At 43.4% G+C, this 20,953-nt stretch overlaps 1 protein-coding gene and 1 long non-coding RNA gene across 19 annotated transcripts in view; one reads left to right on the plus strand and one right to left on the minus strand.

Annotated features, from left to right (window-relative positions):
• Positions 1-20,953, plus strand: part of EVL (Enah/Vasp-like) — a 142,722-nt gene that overhangs the window by 100,281 nt on the left and 21,488 nt on the right. The window lies entirely within an intron of this gene.
• Positions 3,400-7,506, minus strand: LOC148223425 (uncharacterized). The gene is made up of 3 exons (XR_015804234.1): positions 7,372-7,506; positions 6,001-6,060; positions 3,400-4,386 (listed from the first exon to the last, which is right to left on the minus strand). It is a non-coding gene; the product is annotated as an uncharacterized LOC148223425 (long non-coding RNA).

Genomic DNA, 20,953 nt, shown 5'->3' on the forward strand with positions numbered 1-20,953 from the left:
GGTGGCTGTGCAGCCATCTGAGAAGGCTCGAGCAGCTCAGTGCTTTGTGCTGCCTCAGGGAGTGGAAACTGCTCCATGTCCTTCAAAACCTGTCTGCCCTTTTACAGCCTAGGAGACCTGGCTCTCTCTGTCTGCCCCTGGCTGGTCCAGAGTGTACATCCAAAAATCTGTCTCCGTTGGTTTCAGAAGAGAAACCAAAGTGCCTGCCCTGTGGATTGTCCTGATTTCTCATTCTTACAATTGTTTTTTATTTTTTTATTTGTTAAGGAAAACATAAGCAAAGTGCATCAGCTAGTCAGGAGCTAGGAATGTATGCAGCTGGTCCAAATCAAACCTTTTCAATGAGGAAAGGATAGGCTTTGGTCTCCAGTCTTTCAGTTCAATCATCCTAAAAGCACTGCATGAAACACTAGATGTTTCAGAAAAAAATACACCATTTAAATAGATTTATTATTCTGCCAAGATTTATTTAAATTAAAATTCACACTTGGAGGAGGGTTTGGGGGGGAAGGAAGTATAATTTAATTTGCTAAGTGACACTGGAAGATTTCTTGTGAACTGTAAAGAGTCTGATGAAAAAAAGTTCCTATTTTCATTTCATCCTTTTTTAGGGCACTGAGAGATGGCAGGTGGAGAAAGTCTGACAGAACACCTTGTGCATTGGCACAGAAGCAGCATAAAGTCTTTCACATATCCATATTCTGAAAATTAATTCTTTTCAACTGTTACAGTGGGAACACAATATAATGATTCCTCCAGGTCTGCTGTTACAACACAGCAGTTCTGTCTATTCCCTGCAGCCCAGGTTCAGCCTGCTGCTGATTGTGCTTGTCCATGACCAGTCCAGCTGTCAAAAGTGATGGCTCCAAGATTTATGTTTGAGCATGTGTTCACCTACTTGTCCAGGTAGGATCTCAAGTGGCATTGCAGTGCTGCAGTGCAGAACTCACTGAGTTGCTAATTTCTGTCCCAAATTTCCTAAACCCCCAGAGCAGGAAGGAGACAAGCCTTGGCTCCAGCAGGTGTGTACAGCACACTCCTGCCATGAGCTGTGCCATTCAGACCACAGTTGCACTATCATAGGTAAGAAATAGTTTATGAAAGTGTTTTATTGAAAGTGAAATTGTAGCCTCAGAAGTTGTGGGTGTTGGTGAGGAGAGTGTGATCTCTGCTATTTCTTGTCATTCCCATCTCTAGTCAAACACAGCCTTGTTTATTCTTCAGGATGTCAAGTTTCAGCATGACAGCTCTGTGCAGCATGTTTAGCCACCAGGAAGGAAGACCTCCAGGAAGGAACCCTTGAGAGAGACTGAGAGCAGCCACAGTTCCCATCTGCAGCACCCAGGCACTCTCCAGCACAACCCCTCACCCATCTTCTTGTCTCCCTGTATTAATGGCTCTGGCAGCTGAGAGCCATGACTCATTCACCATTCTGCTCCTTACTTTCCCTCTGGCCATAGACGAGAGAACAACATCTTCTTCTTGCCTTTTCATCCTTTCGGAGCATGTCCAGATGTATTGACTCTTTCTTCTTTTGTTGTCCCTGAGTCTGTGTCTTTCTCACGCACCTTCTCTGAGCTATTGCAGGACTGCTTGGGGTGTTCAGGGCTGAGCTGGGCTCCAGCAATGCCAGCAACACATCCAGGCAGGCTCCCAGACACCCCAAATCAGTGGAGCATCAGCACCTGTTAGTGGAGGTGGTGGATGCTTGGCTCCCTTGGCTGTCACCGTTCCTGGCCCTGGAGCCTCTGTCCCTTCCCTGAGCAGGCAGGTGCTTACCTCATCCTCAGTTCACCTCCAAACAGGCAGCAGTGTTACCCACAGTCAGCTGGGAGGACATGCAAGGGGAGTGGTGCAGGGCAAGAAGGCCCCTTTGCCATTTCGGCCTGGCAGCTCCTCCCCAGCTTCTGCCCTTTTCCTAATATTCCTAGTTTTCCCTATCCTTTCCTAATCTGGGGAATTGGAAAGGAGTACAACACAACAACAACAACTCTGTTGTCTTAAGCATCACTGTTTTAGACACAAACTCAAAGTATGGCACCCCATGAGATGCTCTGAAGAAACTCAGCCCCATGCCAGCCAGACCTCATACACACCTGTGTGGGCAGGGATGCTCCTAGCTGGTCACACCTGGCCTTCAGACAAGGCAGGGCTTGGCCAAGGCTGGGCACTGTGGGCATCCAGACAGGCACAAAACACCAGCAGGTGATCTTCCCATGCCAGGTGGCTGATGCAGTGAGCAGTGCTGGGTCCTGGAGATAGCAGGGCAGTACACAGGTTCACAGGAGCTGCTGTGCATCACCATGGAACAGCATGCCAGGCAAAGAAATGGCAGGGGTAGAAGGAGCAGCTCTGTGTTGTATTCAGTCACATCCCATAGAGGAAGGAGGTTTGCTCTGTGCTAGTCCCCATACACACACACATTTTAACAGGCTAAACTGGGGTGTGGAGCCACCAGCTGCTCCCAGAGTGTAAAGCCCTCGCTGTGGAGGGTGGTCACTCCTCACAGGGTGTGAGCTGACACCTGTGGAATGACGTGAATAATGTCTCAACTAGAGTGGACAAGAGGTTTGTTCTTTGTACCTGATCCTGTGTTTAAGGATGTTTGGGAGTTTAAACTGGCAGAGAGTTTCAGGATTTGTCTGATGTATGCCTGTATGTAAATTGCTATGGCAACCACCACATTTCACGTGCTTGAGGCATTTTCCTAGATTCTGCAAGAAGCTGTAGCTGTGTTTATTTATGCAGCTCAAAGTCAAGTTCCATTAAGCTACTGGCTGTTTTGGTTTTTTAGTCTCTCTTTTCCTCTTCTTACCACCGTCCGTTTTAGCTCTGCATTTTTCTTTTCCTTTTCAAACACATGTATTGTTTTGAAACACAGGCCCTTATTTCTACCAACCCCCCCTTTTAATTACAAAAGAAATCACAACTTAGAACAACTCTTTCTTGACACAGAACGGGTAGAGTAGCACTGGAGGAGTTGTCATCATTTAGTTCACTTAAACTCACTTGGAAATTTTGAAGTCTGCAGTGTTCAAGGCCAAAGTTCCTGAGTTCTCACGATTTCATGAAATTATTTATTATTAAATGATCATAAATCTTTTGGCTTGGACTATTTTGCTGTAGTGTGTAGAATAGTACTGTGTCTTTTAGAGGCTTGGTGGCTTGGGGAATTTAATACTTAGTCAGCATCCTTCTTCTGCTTTTTGGTTCCTTGTTTCATACAAGGACATCTGTTACAGCAGAGCTCAAATTCAGGCAAGCATTTAGGAGATTATTAAGTATACTTAGGTATTAAATGTGAATTATCTTTGAAATAACTACCTTAATTAAGATCTAGAAGCTGCTTAGTGGACCCCAGGCTATTAATAGAGAAGTCATTTTACAATAAAAACCATGGTCAGATAAGTTTCTTTATTTGCTTTCTATATGTTGTGGACACTAGTGATAGCTGCTTCCTTAATTTCCCCAGTGTCTTCAGGCAGAGTTATTTAGGGGTCTCTGGAGAACATCTAGTCCAAGCACCTATTTAAAGCAAGACTAAATTCAAAATTTGGTCAGGTTGCTCAGTGCCTTGATCCAGTGAATTTTGAGAATTACTAAGGATGGAAATTCCCCCACGTAACCAGACCCTTGTTCCAGGGCTGTGCCTTTTCCATCATGAACCAGTTGGATGTTGGTGCCACAGTGAGATTGATCCTCAGCCTTCCTTTCTCTGAGCCAAACAAGATGACAAACCCAGCCCCTTCCTCAAGTGCCGTTTGCAGCCTCCAGTCATTTTCATCATCCTCCAGTGGATCACAGAATCATAGAATCATAAAACCAGAGAATGGTTTGGGTTGAAGCAGGCTTTAAAACCACCTAGTTCTATCCCTCCTGCCATGGGCAGGGACACCTCCCACTAGACCAGGTGGCTTGGAGCCCCATCAGCCTGCCCTTGATCCAGGGATGGGGCATCCACAGCTTCTCTGGGCAGCCTGTGCCAGTGCCTCACCACCCTCACAGTAAAGAATGTTCTCCTAATATCTGATCTAAACCTACCCTTCTAAGCCCTTCCCCTTGTCCTATCACTACATGCCCCTTTAAAAAGTCCCTCTTTCTTGTAGGCTATAAAGCCTCCCCAGAGCCTGTTCTTCTCCAGGCTGAACAGCCCCAGCTCTCTCAGGCTTCTTTCTTGGACAGGTGCTCCAGCCCTCTGATCATCTTTGGGGCCTTCCTCTGGCCTCGCTCCAACAGGTCCATGTTTCCCATGTGCTGAGGACTCCAGGGCAGTACTCCAGGTGGAATCTCACAGGGGCAGAGTAGGGGGGAAGAATCCCCTCCCCTGATCACAGCACTGTGTCAATAATTTTCTTGCATGGCCCTGCTGCATTGGGTAGGCGTGCCCTAAGGAGATGAAAAAAATGGCATTATTGCTCCATGAACAATAGTTTTTCTTTTAATTTAGGATGTGTACTTTACCTCCAAATCACCACTGTGCTTTCTGAGAGTATGGAGTGTGAAGAGTAAAGTCTTGGTGTCTTAATATGAGAAAAGTTGTGACACTGTATTTCCCAAAGAATCTGGGAAGCAAAGAGCATTCCATTTTCCCTGCTCACCTCCAAAGTGTTGATGATTATGTGCTGGACCTACTGAATTTCACAGCATAGTGTGGTCCACGGATTACATACAGACTGCAAACGTATTTTGATGACAACAATCCCAGATTTTGTCTAGTTTCACCTTAAGTCAGTAGGACGATTTCCATTGACTTCTTTTGAGGTTTTTTTGTGATGAGTGTCTGCTATTATTGTATTGAATTGATGGTTATTTTTTATGTAGTAATGGAGCTTTAGCTAAGAAATGTCAGATTTGTTTATTTCTTTCCATCAGTGACATTTTATGTTCATTAATGATACATCTAAACTAGAGAAATAGAAAGGAGAGTGAATTGTATAGCTAAAAAAAAGTTGGTTTAGCTACCAGCAATATGCCAGCATGTCTGCAAAACTCCACTTAAATTCAGTAAGTAATTGAGCTTATCTCCTCATACACAGGACACTATTATTAGCAAAGCATTTAATTAGCTGTCTACTGAATTACAGTTGAAAGCCAAACACCTCCTCTGGCATTTCCTGAGAAGTCTGTCTGTAGTTCTCAGAGCAACAATTTTGGGATTGCATGTGGCTGAGTAAGATTTTACTGCAGGAAGCTTTATCATAAGCTTACATGTATTATTATTGCCAGCCTAAAAAAGCACATTTTTTGAAAGTTCCTAAGGCAAAATTATGCTGATTTGGCTTCATCTATGAAAGAAAGGGTCTAGAAAATGGCCCAAAAAGGTAATATGTAATATGTAATATGTAATAGAAACCTTCAGGATACTTTAATTTGTCCAATACCATTTATCCTGCCCCTGCTCCAGCACAGCTAATGAATGAATGAGGGGCTTAAGAAAAAGCTCTTGAGGAGCATCCTCCAGGTATTAGAAAAATTCCAGATGGAATTAAGCTGAATGGCAAGGAGGATGTGTTGTGGAACTGATACAGGAGGTGCTGACTTCAACACACATCAGGAATGTGCTCGTGGCTCTTGGTGATGGCAGGAGAGGCAGTGAACTGGCATCTCCTGTGCAGAGCTCAGCACTTTGCAGAATTGGGTCCACCTGCCACTTGAAGCCTATCATCCCAAATCAGGCAACCACAGACTATTGAGCAAGGTGTGTTAACCACTGCCTTCCTCCATGAGGTAAAAGCAAGGATTGTGATAGAGACAGGAATTCTGCTCTGGTTGCAAAAGCACTCAGCCAGTCCTAGTGGGAAGACTCCTGGTTTTTGTTTTCACTGAGCCATCCCTGGTGAATTTTGTGTGTGTGTCTCACAGATCAAGGCTCAGGATTGGAGTTAGCAGGGCTCCTCTTCCACCCTGTCTGGCTGATGGGAGATCTTGGCTAATGGAGTAGGGTTGGAGGGTGTTCCTGCCTCACTAAGGGACTCCCATCATTAGGAGATCAAGACTTACTTGCCTAGATTATGATCTGTCCAGGACAGGCAGTAACTCCATTCATGCATTTTTCAGCACCTGGCAAACAGCATAAAAAAATAAAGTCAAGGCATTATTGACAGTATCTCACAAGTAAAATTAATATAGATAAAAATGCTTATTTTCATAACCTTTTCTCATAAATGAACCAAAATAATTGGCTTAATTTTAATTACCTCTATATATCCACATATATCCGTATATATTAGTAAACTGCTTTTATTTAATAGCATGATAACACTAGTAAGAGAAAATAAGAAAACCTAAATTCATTAGGGAAACATTTTACACTGCAATTAGATCTGATGCTGCTCAATGTGGGCTTTCAATTTGTTTAATTCACACTGATGTGCAGACAAGGCTGCAGAACAAGAAAAATATAAGCATACATTTAATATTAGCTACATTGTTTGTTCATGCCTACTTTAGTTAAAGCCTTGGTGCCATATAATTTCATATTCTTTCCGTGTGTCCCTAATCAAATATTCATGGTTGCATTCACACTTACAGAAAGGATTCTGAAGCCTACCTTGAAGTAAACACAGGGAATAAGGCATATGTTCAGTCCAAACTTTGTTCTTGCTCATGCACATATGAGCTCTAGCAACAGCTACAGACAGTCACATGTGTGAAAATCAGACAGATGCTTCTTAGGCACAACATTAGTAGTGTGAACTTGTTGGACTTTCTAGGACTGAGACACAGAACACTATGAACATGTGCAGTCCTCATTTCCCATTTTAGCTAGGGAATGGGAAAATGTATTTAGCCAAGAGGACAGATCCACAGAGAAAACATCATCTTCTAGATCCAATTTAGCAGGAAATTATGTCCACTGAGTTCAATGGAGTAACATTTGGGTTTCAGCCGAGGGGCTGCTCTTCAACAACAGCTTTCACTCGTCATTTCTAGTTGGGGAAGAAGTGCAAAACCAACTATCTTAAGATATACTACAAGCATTTAATTCTGCTTATTTCATTAATAAGGTGTATTAAATATCATTAATATTAACTTGTACATTAGTAAAACTTCTTTTAATATGTGATTAGGATTTTGTCAGTGGAATAGAAAAATATAATTTGGTGTACATCAAAATAACTTCAAAAAGTAAGAGTGTTTGAGCATAAGTAATTTCTAAAAAAATCTTTATAACACCTGTCAAAGTTATTTAGCTCCCTAACTTTGCCTGTGTTGAGCACTTAAGTCTTACTCATACAATCATTTTCATGTCTGGTACTATGTTCTTATATAGGTTGCTACTGTAAAAAGAAGTAAATTTGGTGGTGCTATGTATTATTTATGTAGCAGCCTAAGTAGAAAGAAAGAAAAACTGACAAAATCCAACCTTACCTTCGTTTTAATTCCTTGGGAAGAATGTTTCATTATTTTTCCCCCTCTTTGAAGTGCCAGGTCTCTGAAATCTCTTTTTAGTGATACAGATGAAAAATAAATGCACAGAGGAAAGAGTCAGCGTGCAGAATTGGAAGAACACAAGACATTTTGAGGCCGTGCCATGCAGGGGGAGGGGAGCAGCATCTCGGCGTGGGAGGCTGTGTGTGCTGGGCAGGAGTTTCTCTCATCGTCAGTGAGCCAGCTGTTATGGCAGATGATCGTGCTGAATTTCAGGTCATTTGATAACTAGGGCAGGCAGTGCGTTTTGCAGTTCAGCTTGGGTGACACGTGGATTAAGGACTTCATCAGCACGGTGCAGAATTGCTCACATATCTCGGGTGCCCAGGTGGGCTTGTTCTGGGGATGGAGAGGGGGTGTTCAGCCAGGTCCCATCCTTGGCAGCTGGACAGCAAGCCTTGTCTCCTGTTTGTCACTCCTGCATGCAGGAGATGTGCAGGACATTGCTAGTTTTTCAGCTTTATGATGAATGACGTTCTGAGTGGTTCTTATTTAGGCTATCACTTAAATCTGCAGGCAGTTTCTGCTTGGTCATGAATGTGAATTGTGGTGCCACCTTCCAGACTTGCAAAGAAATGCTTATACCCATGTCAGGGAACAGCAAGGAAAGCTTCCCAAATCCTGTGGTGGCTTGGCAATACCTGAGAGCAAACTTATGGGGAGGGGGGAGCCCTTACAGAGCCATAGAGAGGAGCAGTCCAGCCGTGCTCCTTTGTCAAACTGCTCGAAAGAAAAGTGGCAAGGCTTGCTCAGGGCCAGGATTAGTGTAGCATTCTGGGGAAAGCAGCTGGAAATATCACGGTTATTTTCTCAGCTTGGCAAGGTTTTAAGCTTTAATTTATTCACAGAAGAGTCAAGCAAATCTTTGGTGTAAAGAAGCACATAAGCAATAATGTTGGATTCCTAGAATTTTAGTCAGAAGAGATTATTAAAGCCATCCACTGTAACCTCTGTGTTCAAATCTTTGGAATTCTGAACACAAATTCTTTACCAAGTGAAGGTAGACTTTAGAAAGCCACTGTCTGGATGTAATAACTTCATGTGACAGTCTACCACTTCCCCAGGTAAGTTTGCCCAGCTGGCTCATTACCATCACTGGTAAATAAAATACAGTGTTTGAAAGGATGCCCCTTGCTCTGAAAGCATTAAGCTGCCTTGCTGATGCTGATACCCAAACCAGAGTGTGCAGTCATCTCAGCACTGGGTGGAATGTGGCCAGCCTGCTCCACCTAGGAGACAGGCACTGAGCAGGGCTAAAAGAGGATGCTGGGGAGATGAAACACTGGTATAAGAAATGTAGGAATAAAGGCAGGACTGCTGTAGGTTTTAAGAAACAACCTTGAAGAGATTTTTTGGTCTGAAAAAAGGCTGGTTTTAATGTAATTTAGAAGGTTGCATTTGCCCTCTCCCCCCCAAAGCTTCTCATAACATTCTGAAAAGCATCTAAAATTTGAAATGGTAAAAAATTTACGGAGAAGAAAGATTGGGGATTTAGGTATTTTGGCAGAGAGCAGGCTGCTAAAGGTGCCTGTCATATTAGAGGTGGCAGCTTAGACTTGTTTCCTGTCTTTGAAAGTGAATATCCCCTCTAAGGCCAACCAGCTATTTTTAACTCTTATTCTGGGAAGATTTTTTTGTCTATATTGGGAGGAAAGATATATGCTCTGTGTCACAGTTGTCTCACCACCACTTAGCTCTCCAGCCTCCTTTCAATGATGAGATAGATAACAGGACAGAAAGCTGGTCACCCAAGCTCAGGGGTGAATAAACCTCCACTCGTTATTCTGGGGGAAGAACAGGGAGAGGGAAGGCTGTTTGATTTATCTGGAGAGGTCCCATTGTGGAAGGTCAGGCAGAGCCTAACAGGTATCTGCTGCTCACTGCAAGGCTTTTTCTGGCACACCCAATGTGAGTCACAGTGCCGAGCAGAGTGCTGAGCCAAGATGCAGCTTGGTACTGGGTTTTCCAAACCCTCCCTGAATCTATGGGTAATTTGGTAGAGTTTATGGCTTAGTCTCTTAGGATTGGACTCATCCCAGCTATATTTATAGAACTGAGTCTCACCAGGCTTCTGTAATTAGTGGAGCGACACTGCCAGGGAGGATTCATCCCTCTCTTAGATTGGCACTGATAGCTGAGGAGGGTGGTGTTGCAATTAGAAGTTTGCAAAGCTGAAGTACTTTGAATTGTGCTTGTTAGCTTCTTTACAGGAGTCTGAGGCTTTTTCTTGGGCCTCAGGCTTTCTGCATCATAGAAGTTCATCATGGTTTCCCAAGAAGTGTCTGTTTACACTCTCAAGGAACAGAATGCATTTTGAAGTGAATCATAATCAGTTTGAAAGTTTAAATTAATTAAAGTCGAGTCCTCTGAGAAGTATCAAATGCATGCCTGCACGTCCTTTATACCAAATGATGCTAATAGCAGTGCAGCAGACTTCAAATTTCCCCATCAGTTAAATTGATTGAAATTTTTTCATAGAAGGCAATTTAGAAAGCAATATAGTGTAATATAGGTATGTGACTATTTAATTGTTACCATACTACAGGCTACTGGCAGACAGCAGCTTAAATAACTTGTAAGTGAGGTGACTGTCATGAGAAATGGCTGACTTACCAGCCTTCATCTTTCCTTCATCTGTGCATCTTATTCTGCTCTTAGCAGTGCCCTGCAAAGAAAAGATATACAAAGTGCAAGCATATCTTTTAAATATTGTTTAATTTAGTACCACAAACACTGACATGATTTAATCAGAGCATAGTACTAGAGAATGGCATCAGGACAAGATGCTCCAATGCAGATAATTTTCTGGTAACTGTAATTTTTACTTGAGTTGTCAGGGGTTTTCTGGGCTTAGTTTGTGAGACTTGCATTTGCCTGGAATGCTTCTTGCTCTCTGTTTCTTAGCAGAAACTTCCAGTCTTCCAGCCATTCCATTTAAAATGGTTTGTAACTGGAAATATTTGTTTGCTAGTTCTGAAATAGATGCTGTGCCAGGTGAGTCTTCTCAATCCCATGGGTGAGTCTTTATTCAGAACTTGTATCTGGGCTGTCCATGCAAGAACTGAAGGTTACATGTTGGATTCCTCGGTTGGTCTTGCTCAGCTGTGCCTGTACTGCAGGTACAGAAATTCAGGAGAGGATCCATCAGCTGAAGTGTCCTGGCTTGGCATGGACTCAGCCAAGCCTCTGTGCAGGGAGCAGCTCCAGAGTGACAAAATGTGGAGATGAGCAGGCTGATTTCTCCCAGGTTTTAAATCTGCCCCATACAGTCTTACCCCAGCCTAATTGCTAAGGTATGTGGCTGCATTGTGGAATAGCAGCCATCCTGCAAGCCTGGGTGCTACTGGGAAAAACTTCAGCTCTCCTTGTCACAGTACCCAGGATGGCAGAGAAGGGCAGAGCAGAGAAGGGCAATATAAAAAATTAAGGCTGGTTCATCATAAACAGCTTCTACAGGTATAACAGATATCTGACACTGACCCTTAAGAACAGAAATTACTTTCCATCTTGAGAACTACAAAGATGTGGTCAGTGGCATGAGAATGGCTTTTTTAGTATATTTTGTCTGGCTGAGGAACTTAAAAGTTCATTGTTCTCCTCCTTGAGTGTTTTCCAGAGTTCTCTAAAGTACAAACCTTCTCAGAGTGCCAGTTGATAAAGACACTACTAAAATGAAACCAAGCACTTGATTAATTTCATAGTGTTATTTCAGTTTTGGCACAGCCTCTGGGTTCTTAGCTGTCTAATGTGCTGTTAAGTGCTTTCTCAAGCATGGATAATAGATATTAGGAATAGAAAAGGAAAGCAACCTTTTCAATTAAGGACAAAATGTACAGAAAGTAAAATGACATGAGTTGTATCAGCTGCATACTGGCTCTTATTCGCACAGTCTCCAGATACAATCAGTAGGTGCTCAACCAGATAATTACAGCCTTCCTACAAAAGGCTTCATGTAGGAGAGTCACCTGCCTGCCTGCTACCACTTGCAGGATCAGAGCTGTCCTTCATTTTCACTGCTGCAGATTGTGGAATTAGTGTTTTCCAACTTCTGTTTAAAAAGAAGCATTTTTCTAGCATATTTCCTTCCAGCGGGCTGCTGCACCAGGTAAGTGCTGGGCATCAAGAGGTCAGCGTTTGTCAGAAATGATTTATATTTGTCAAAATGCAATTTTCACAATTGATTTCCTGTTGTAAGGGTTGCAGGAGCAGTTAGTTGGGGGAGTGCTTGTCTTCCAGCCAGCTAGTATTGCTTCATGCTCAAAATGAGGTCAAGGGTTTTTTATATACAGGAGTAAGAGGTAGTCAATTGAATTGTTACTTAAAATCTCTTTAGGTGCACAGCATCTGCAAGTGCTCCTCATTCAGGGATCATCTGTGCTGCCACAGGCAAGCTGGGCTGTAATGTCTGTGAGGGTCAAGTAAAGCTAATAGGACATTACAAGATTTCTGAGGGGAAGGGTTGTGCCCAGTGGTGCACGATAGAGTATTCCTTTTAAATGACTTGCATGCAGCTGGTGACACATATACCACAGCTTAGGAGTCTCAGTGCAGGTGTTACAAAAGTATTTTCACATTTTGGCCACACTAGATTTTTTTCCCCCAAACTTGGACCAACACTGATAGTGTTGTCCAGCAAGTCATAACTTTATTTATCCAAAGTAGAAGCAGAGGTGGTGGCTCATGTCATACTCTCTGGGGCAACTGCTTTCTCAGGGTCTTTAATTATTTTTCCTGCGGGCCATGCTGCTATTTCCACTTAAAAAGGGCCACTCTTGCTGGTGGGACTGTGGATACCAATCGTTATTTCCGAATCAGAAGTGATGGTGAAGTCTCTGAGAGAACCTGTTCCCAACCCATGTGAGCTCTCCTGCTCTGCCATTTACTCAGTCACATGGTGGCACTGGCTGTGCTGCCCCACGCTGTGTTTGAATGACCTATTTAAAAACGCTATGTCAATTTTAGGGAGGAGGGTGGAGTTGGGGTGGAGGCAGGAGTTATCACACAATCCCAGTTTTCTGGCTCCATGGCAGACTGTTGGCAGGGAGTTTGCTGTGCAGGTGGTTTGTCTGCCGAAGGAGCTGTAGGAATTTGTTAATCTCTGTTAGGTCAGTTTGAGAGTCTCTGAGGTGCTGTTTGGCCTAGAAGGATATTTTTTAGCTTTTTATTAGTCATGACCATATTTAACCCTGTAGAAACCACAACCTCACTGTGATAAGACTCAAGAGATGAGTGTGTAAGAAAATAATAAAGAAAATATGGGGTAACACAGTCTCGGCCAAATAAGTCACTGAGAGTTAGATGCATTCTTAGGACACAATTAAGTTGTACATCTCTGAGTTTACAGATTCTGTCATTAGTTTGATACACTGTTTTAAATTGCCTACATTTGTGTAATAGTGTTTACTTTTGAAAGAGCAGGTAGTTCCAATGGTATTGCAGGACAAGTGAGCACTTTGGAGGGTTTAGCTGGTATTTTACATCAGCCAGATGCTTCCCTTCAGTTCTTCAGTGTGAGATACAGGAAAAAAGCACAGGAGAACAAAAAGGATTTGAAGTGCCCTCAAAACTGAGAATGCAATGGTTAGATAATATCGTGTTCTCTAGGAAAACTGGAGTCCTGAATATAAAACATGGCCTACAATTTTACAATTGTAATGCCGTTTTTGTTCATTTAAATATATTCCTGAATCTTCTTAAATCCTCAGAATGTAATTGCATAACACCATTGGTCTTTATGGCTGTGAGACTCTGAATTTACACTCAGGTTTGAATTTAATACTCCTGTTTCTGGTATTCCTCTAATGGCTTTATAAGCCAGCAAGCAGAAAACAATGAGCATATACAGGTAGAGCATATACAGAGTTTTTGCTGTCTCAGATATTGATTGGTTAATGCTTGTTTTGCTCCATCTGATAGTGGGGAACACCTGAGAGGTATTGATATTGTATACTTAAAATGGGACATAAATAATTCATAGCAGCAAGCATTAGAAAACATATGATAAACAGCTTTGCTATCAGAATATCTACATATCACTCATTCTGAGAATGTTGTGAGAGGCAGGTACAGAGAGTGAGCAACTACTCAGTTATGATGAGTAAGTATTGCCTGAGAAGGATAGGAGTGGATCTGATACATTGCTAATTATGAACCTGTTCCACCTGGGTTTCACCTGGTGTAACCCTAGGTAACTTATAGTTATAAAAACTTACAATTTTTATTCAGCATATTCTAAAAATCAGACATTAGATAAAAGACTTAGCTGCATCATAGTAGTGTCACTGAAGCTGTGGAGATACATCCCCTAAGCCAGCTATGAATTTGCTTGAGGAGTAGAGCATTAGGCTGTGTGAAGTCCCCAGCAGACAAAAGAATGCAAAGGTGAGGAGAAGGGAAAGAAATGGATCAGAGGTGATAAGGCAGAAGTGGAGAGCAAATAAATATTCTGTTTAGCCTTCTCTTACAAACTCTCTGTTAACTTTAACTGGATTGCCTCTGGAAGACCTGCCACACATAAATACAGAAGAGGAAAGTGGTTAGCAGGCAAAATAAAAAGGGTTAGGATCAGAGGGGAGAGGGTATGATGGGATTATGAAGAGAAAATTTAATAGTAGATGGGAATTTTAAGCCATATATGCATATTTCTGAAGCCATCTTGTTCACACTTACATTTTAAGACTACTGCTCAACATTTATCACTGAACCCCTTTGACTTCAGAAGCTTCCAGTGAACTTGATCCTGCATGTTCAATAGCAGCCATTTTCCCCCCAAGACAACTGAACTTTCTGTTTATTCACACTTTGCTTTTATTGTAATTGCTTGCACGTAGGTGAACATAGGGAGGTCTGATTGGAGCAGCAGGCAGAAAATGCGGTTTCTTTCTTACATTCACAGCATTATGTGAAAGTCCAGACAATGAAGTCTGGCTTCAGACACCCCGAAGTGTTGTGATAGGTGAGGAAAAGGGTCCAATTAAATATTTAAGTGGCTGTGCCCACGGTGCTGCTGCAGCAGGGGATTGATTACACCTGGTGGAAGCTGGCCCGTGGCGAGGAGTGCCGGGCATGCGGAGGTGCCGCGGGGAGCGCGCTGAGCAGCCTGGGGCCATACTATGGTCAGCAGGGAATGGATTTGGCACTGCTTCTGCCTCTGCCACTGTGACTGCATCATCCTGTGCCGAATGTCTTGTAGGTGATGGAAACCTCCCCGCTGCCTTGCTGTCCTGTCCCTTGCATGCTGCGCTCCTGCGGGAGCCCTCCCGGGAAGGGGGAAGGGATGCTCGTGCCAGGGTGGTTTTGTATGGAGGTGGTTTGTGCTGCCATCCTGTTCTGCTGGGAAACCACTTCCAGTTGCATCGCATTGATGGGTTGTTTGTCTTTAATTTGCTCTTAATTCAGGCAGGTGGGCAGTAGGAGGCTGAGATCATATTTGAGAGAAATGACCCATTAGGTTGAGGAGATGCTGGCATCAGTCAGGGCTGTTAAATCAGGAGAGGTCATTACAGCAAGGATGTGGGACAATGACTTCTGAATCAATGTGTTGGATTGCTTCTGTTTTTACTTGCTAGTGAATAGTATCTGAACTCATGGAATAGACAATGGTTTTAAGAAACAGATATGAAAAGGGGTGGCATTTTATACCTGCTGTAGTTAATGGGATATTTGGCTGTTTTTTTCTCCATAGCGACCTGCCTGTGACTGTCCCTGTTAGCTCTTCTGGAAATGAGGATTTGCAGAGATGAGTAGGTTTACTCTGGGCCTTCCTAGTTAGTGGGACTTTTGCTTCCCTTAAACAGATAGCTTGGCTTTGGGTGTAAGTGTGCATGAGATCAGGTGCTGTATTTGAATATTTTATCAGTTGAATTTATTTAAGACTGAGACTAATTATTAAGGACTCCTACCTATTTCTAATGATATTTTTCCATGTGGTTTGTTGGGGTTTTTTTTCTTATATAAATCTTGAAATATGTCTCCATTTAGTTGTGTTTCATAGAAGAGTCCTCTTCTGTCCAGGACTCTTACCCAGGTACAGGTACCCATCATAGCTGCCTTACAGCAATGTTGGGATTTAAATCTTGAGAAAATAGATCTTGTCTAGATCTTAACTATTAACTAGATGCAAACTGTGTGTTTATAATGTGTTGTTTTCTATGTATGGACCCTGCTGTTTTCCATGTGGTGGAAAATGCTGCCCTGTCGGGTTTACTGTCCTACCAGCAGGGAAACAGGGAGAAGACATTGAAAATGGAGAGGCTTGCCTTGCAAGGTTGTATGAGGAGATGGGCTAAGAATAGACCATGCTGCTCTTGGTGCCTTGGGTGCTGCACCAGGTTACAGTGGGTATATATATACATTTCTGATCTAATGTGTTGTAAATCCTATAGTTAAGCAAAACCAGAGATGATATTTGACCAGCTGTGTGTGTAAATACCAGCTGATTGAACTGCTGTCCATGCCAGTGGCTGGATTCTTTTTCCCTGTGACTTCAGAAATTTTCAGAAATTCAATTTGTCCAAAAAAAAGTATCTCTTCTTTTTATTTGATGTAAAGAAATATAAGTGTGAAGTGGATATAAACAGGTATATGCACTTACTTGGGTGCAGAAACACACACAGTCACTCTTAGTTAAAAGCAGATAGTTTATATTTCACAGAACAGATCTTTCTGAGCTCAGCAATGCTCCTGCTGCAGAGCACAAGGGCAGCACTGCAGTGTCCCTGACTCTGTTGAGACAGCACCTGGCAGACTGATACTGGAGTGAAACGATTCCTGTCCAAATTCAGGAAAATATCTTTGCAATATAAACCACATCATTAGATGGTGTGTATTGGTTTCCACTCTCAGCTTCTTTGGAGCATCCACTGCCTGGGCTCCAGCATTAACTGAAGGCCCATGCAGTGGTGAGGAGGTGCCAGCTTCTCAGGATGGCCCATGCTCCCGATTTTAATGAGATTCTGATGGTACTTGGTGTTTTTCTTAAAGCTCCATTACTGCCTAGAGGCACAAGATTATGAGCTAATCTTAACGTTTATTAAAAAGTTTCAGTCCTGAATGTTCAGGAAAACAGGCTTGATGCACATTCTGAAAAACAATCAAAAAAAGGAGGGAACAGAAGTGCTTGGGGGTTGTTTACTTGCTACTAATAATTGTGGGGTTAATTTACTTTCTTTTATTTTTTTAAGCTAATCTCATGGTCCTGAATTTTATAGATTACGTTTTTACTTCTGGCACTGATTGACATCTTCTCCCATCATTTTCCCTGAGCGTGTTTATAAAGCCACCAATACTAGAATTAGACGCTTGGAAATTCAAGGATTTTTTTTTTTTTTTTTTTTTTTTTAATAATAAAAAAGTAAAATTTCTCTTCCTATACTTTTCTATGCACATAACATTTTTCTCAGAGCCAGAGGCAGCTCCCCTAAGAAAAGCAATTGGTCATCAACTAAGCTGGTTGCCTACTTATCATGAACCTGCCTGTGGAAACAAGGCTGCTTCCTGCTTCTCTAAATGCACCAGAGCCTCTGCAGCAGCACTGCCAAGGAGGGAGGTGCTGGCAGTCCCCCACCCAGAGCAGCCTGGCAGGTGGCTGCCTTACCCACCTCCATTTCATCAACACATAATTGAGCCATTATTGAATTAGCTCTCTTTTGCTCAGAGCTCAGCACAGTAAACAGAATCCCCCTGGGATGCTCGAGTTCCATCTTTTTCTGTCCTGCACGGAGGTTTCCTGCATTCATCTTGCCAGAGTTTCTCTCTGTTTCTTGGAGAGCCAGCACTGCACAGGTCTGGGCACATGTGTCAGGCTCTGTGGCACTGGGGCCTGATCCCTGCACTTGGAGTGCAGCCATCACCTTCCCCTGGGCTGCCATCCTCAAGGTCAGGTGCTCGAAGCACTTCCTTGGGAAGTGAGGAACCAAGGTTCAGCCACTTCCCCTGCCCAGGCAGAACTGCAGCTTTCCTTTCTCAGCCTCCCCTGCCCAAAAAAGCTCATGCTGTTCTAGATCTGTACGTGTTTTTGTCTTCCTGTTAGAGCTGAGCTGCTGAGAGGAAAATAATTTCCAGTTCTTACGCAATTCTTACATTTTATGTTAATCAATCACCAGATAAAATACAGGGAGTCCCATACCAGAGCACGTGGACTCCCATTCCTGTTGCTTGCCCTAACTATGGGGATGCATTCCCACCACTCCAGGCTGCATTTTGGGAGAGGTGCTGACTCCAATAGCCCTGGAGCCACCTTGCTGTGAAAGGTTTCCTGTTTGCACAGTCACCTATGTGTATTTTTAAATCTTTTTTAAAGGTAGTGGTGCTGTTACTTATGTGAGAGGTAACCCAAGCTGTGCTGCTGAGCTGAGGCACTGTTGCTGAGATAAATGCAGCCAAGCCATGTCCTTTACATATTTATTGTGACCCCTGCTGTCAGAGTGGAGTTGCTTGCTGCAGGAGCTGTTTTAGCACTGTCTCATCTGTATTGCATTCGCAGGGGGAAAGAAAAGGTTTTCTTCACCAGCTCAACCAAGACACTAGCATGAAAAATTACTAAATGCTGTGCCAGTGTCATGATGAATAAACAGCCAGGATCAAACAAGTGCCGTCATATTTTATGCAAAGTAATGGAATTACCAGCTTTAGCATTTGAGTCAAAGGCACTGGTTTCATGTTGGTGTGCTCAGTAGCACTTCTGGTGAATTTAAGATGGTTGCTTTCTAATCACCTTCCAGCACTGGATCTTTGCACAGCCTTTTTGTTTAGTAACTCCCCTCTGGATCTCACATCTTCCATCCTGCTCAGTACTCACCCACAGCTGTGTGGTTCTGCATGTGGGGACTCTTGTAATTCCATTTGTTGATTTTTTCCTAAAAAAGCCAGGAAGACAAGGACTGTGCACAGCACATGCACCTGTACATAAGTCCTTGCAGGAGGTGTGAACTAATGCGAGAGTAGGGCACTCCCGTGTTAAATAAAAGGCTTATTTTTCCAGCTCTGTCACTGTCCTTAAACCTTATCTGCATCAGAAAGTTTCAGCAGTGAATGTTAAATCAGTTTTTAGTTCGAATGAACAGACTTCATACAGACCCCATGTACTCACACCCTTATTTCACTTAAAGCAGGGCCTGTTTCATCTTAGATTAAAATAATCTAGAGGTAAAAGATAAAAGCAAATCCGTTGCAGCCTTGGGAATAGTGCTTTTGATAGCTTCTAAGACGGGAATTCTAGAATTCAGCTGAGGGTTGGTACCTGATAGACACTGCTCCTTGTCCAGTGTGGTATAAGGTAAACTGAGGTTATGTAAAGCATTGCTGGGGATGATTTTAAGAGGATGTGTTTTACTTTCCTCTGCCACAGACTTACAGCACTATTGGTCACCAAGGAACAAGGGAAAGAGGTAGAGAAGGTTTTGTGGCACACAGTTGGAAATGCTCCTTTCCCTGCACTCTACTTGCCTCAGGTCAAACCAAATTTGAGTAAGAATGCCTTAGGTGACCTTCTACATAGTTTTGATTGTGTCAGTAGCAAATCTCACCTGTAGGTAAATTGATGCAACCAAATTTTATTTGTGCAGACACAGCCTGGGTGTAATCAAGTCACTTCTGCCTCATAGCATTGAAGCTTAATTAAGGCTGATAAAGTTCTTTGCAGTTCTCAGAGGAGAAGTTTGGTCCATGTGTAAATGATGTTATAGAAGGTATTTAATGTACTCTGTTAAAATGCTGCTGAGGCACCCAGATTGAGTAACGCTCTCTGAAACTTTTTCTACTTCAAGTTAATGTTTAATGGGAGTGAGGCAAACTGCCTGAAAGCAGACTTTGTGACACTGTCCCCAAACCCTCCCTTAGTGGGGTGTGCCCCCTCTCTCTGCCAGGGTGCTGTTGCCCATCAAACCAAGCAAGGTGGGCAGGAGCAGGACATGTGGAGTCCCAAGCCCCTGTCCCAGGAGTGCCATGGCAGTGTGGCAGCACTCTGGAGGGCTCTGCCCAGCTGCAGTGACAGGGTGCAGTGACCACTGATCCCTCTTCCCAGTCCTTCAGCTTGCCATGGAAAGTTAGGTCTACCTGACCTGTCCTGACATCAACTCTGGTTGTACTGGCTTGGGCCGAGAAATAGTGTCCTGCTTTATCTACAGGCTTTATCTAGGCTAATTAGATCAGTGCTTTGTCCAGGATAATTGTCTCTACTAATGAGTTTAGGGAAGTGTCATAGCACAACTGGTCACCAGCACTGCTGTGACCACTCCAGTGCCCACTCCTACAGGTGCTTTATGGTGGTGTGTGGCTGTGCCAGGACATCTCCAGTGTGTGCAGTCCCCACAGGAGAGGTCAGGCTGAGGTTCCCAGCACAGAGGCAGCTGCTCAAGTGCTGACAGAGGCTCTGCAGCAGCAGCAGCAGCAGCGTGATTGCCAACAGTGCAAGAGAGCTGAAATTACAGGCAGCCTGTGTATAGGGAGCTGGTGGCAGGTGGGGACACAGAGCGTTTCCCACCCTGGCTGCAGCAGAGACAGCACCCACTGGGTGTCACACCAGTGATGGATGGAGGCTGGATGTCCCACCCCTCATTGTGGGGCTGGCTGCTGGGAATTGGGCAGAGCAAAGAGCCCCAAGTGCACAGGGACAACCAGAAGGATTACGGAGAGCCCAGCAAAATACCCTGCCCAGCTGAGTCCCAGCGTGGGTTTGCACCTGAACAGGGATGATGGGATTAGCATCAGTCAGAGCTGCTTTCAACAACTGATATGTTGGGGTTTCATGACAGAAAATGCCAATTTATTTGAGAGATAGTGCTGTTGGAAAGAAGAGCTTTGCAGAAACTTGTAATCTGGAAAGATTTTCTTCTGTTCTTGTCAGGATAAGCAAGACTTTATGTCATATTGCCAGAATATAAATGATTACAGGTCAGACCTTACGGCTGAACCAGAGTTTCCCACAATCCAAGTATGTGCTGGAATCATCAAACAATGAGGGAGAGCTGTCTGTCTCTCTGACATACCTCTTTTCCTCCCATAATCTGCCCGGGGTTTGTGTGTGTTTGTTTGTTTGTGGTTTTGGGGTTTTGTATTTTTTTCACGAAATGGTCATGTTTTCCTCATATGCAAAACAAAAATTTTCAATATCATGAATTTAAAGCCCGTATGTATTTCTAATTCAGCTCTGACTCTGGACCCTTTCCTTAGCCCACCACTTTCACCACACTGGTCCACAGGCAGCATAGTGGCTGTAGGAGCTGCAAAATCCCCAAGCAGGGGCTGCTTCCATTCTGTATAATGAATTAAAATGTGTTAGATTGGACCTGCTGTATTGAAGAAGCACAAAACACTAGCTGATCAGAGAAATAAATAGTTTTGATACTTTTCTAAGTGTACGCAGTCAGTGTAGCTTGCAGTTGTAGCCAAAGTAAAAGAGGGGAAATAAACATTGCATGGAGCTTCTCCAGCAGGAGAGAAAGGATGGCATTGTTCCCGTTTGTTCGTGCCTTCCTGGCACGAGTGGAAGCTGGGCCATGGGTTTTCCTTCAGGGACAGCTTT

The sequence above is a fragment of the Sturnus vulgaris genome, chromosome 6, assembly GCF_052056855.1.
Source record: "Sturnus vulgaris isolate bStuVul1 chromosome 6, bStuVul1.hap1, whole genome shotgun sequence".
NCBI classification, from domain to species: Eukaryota; Metazoa; Chordata; class Aves; order Passeriformes; family Sturnidae; genus Sturnus; species Sturnus vulgaris.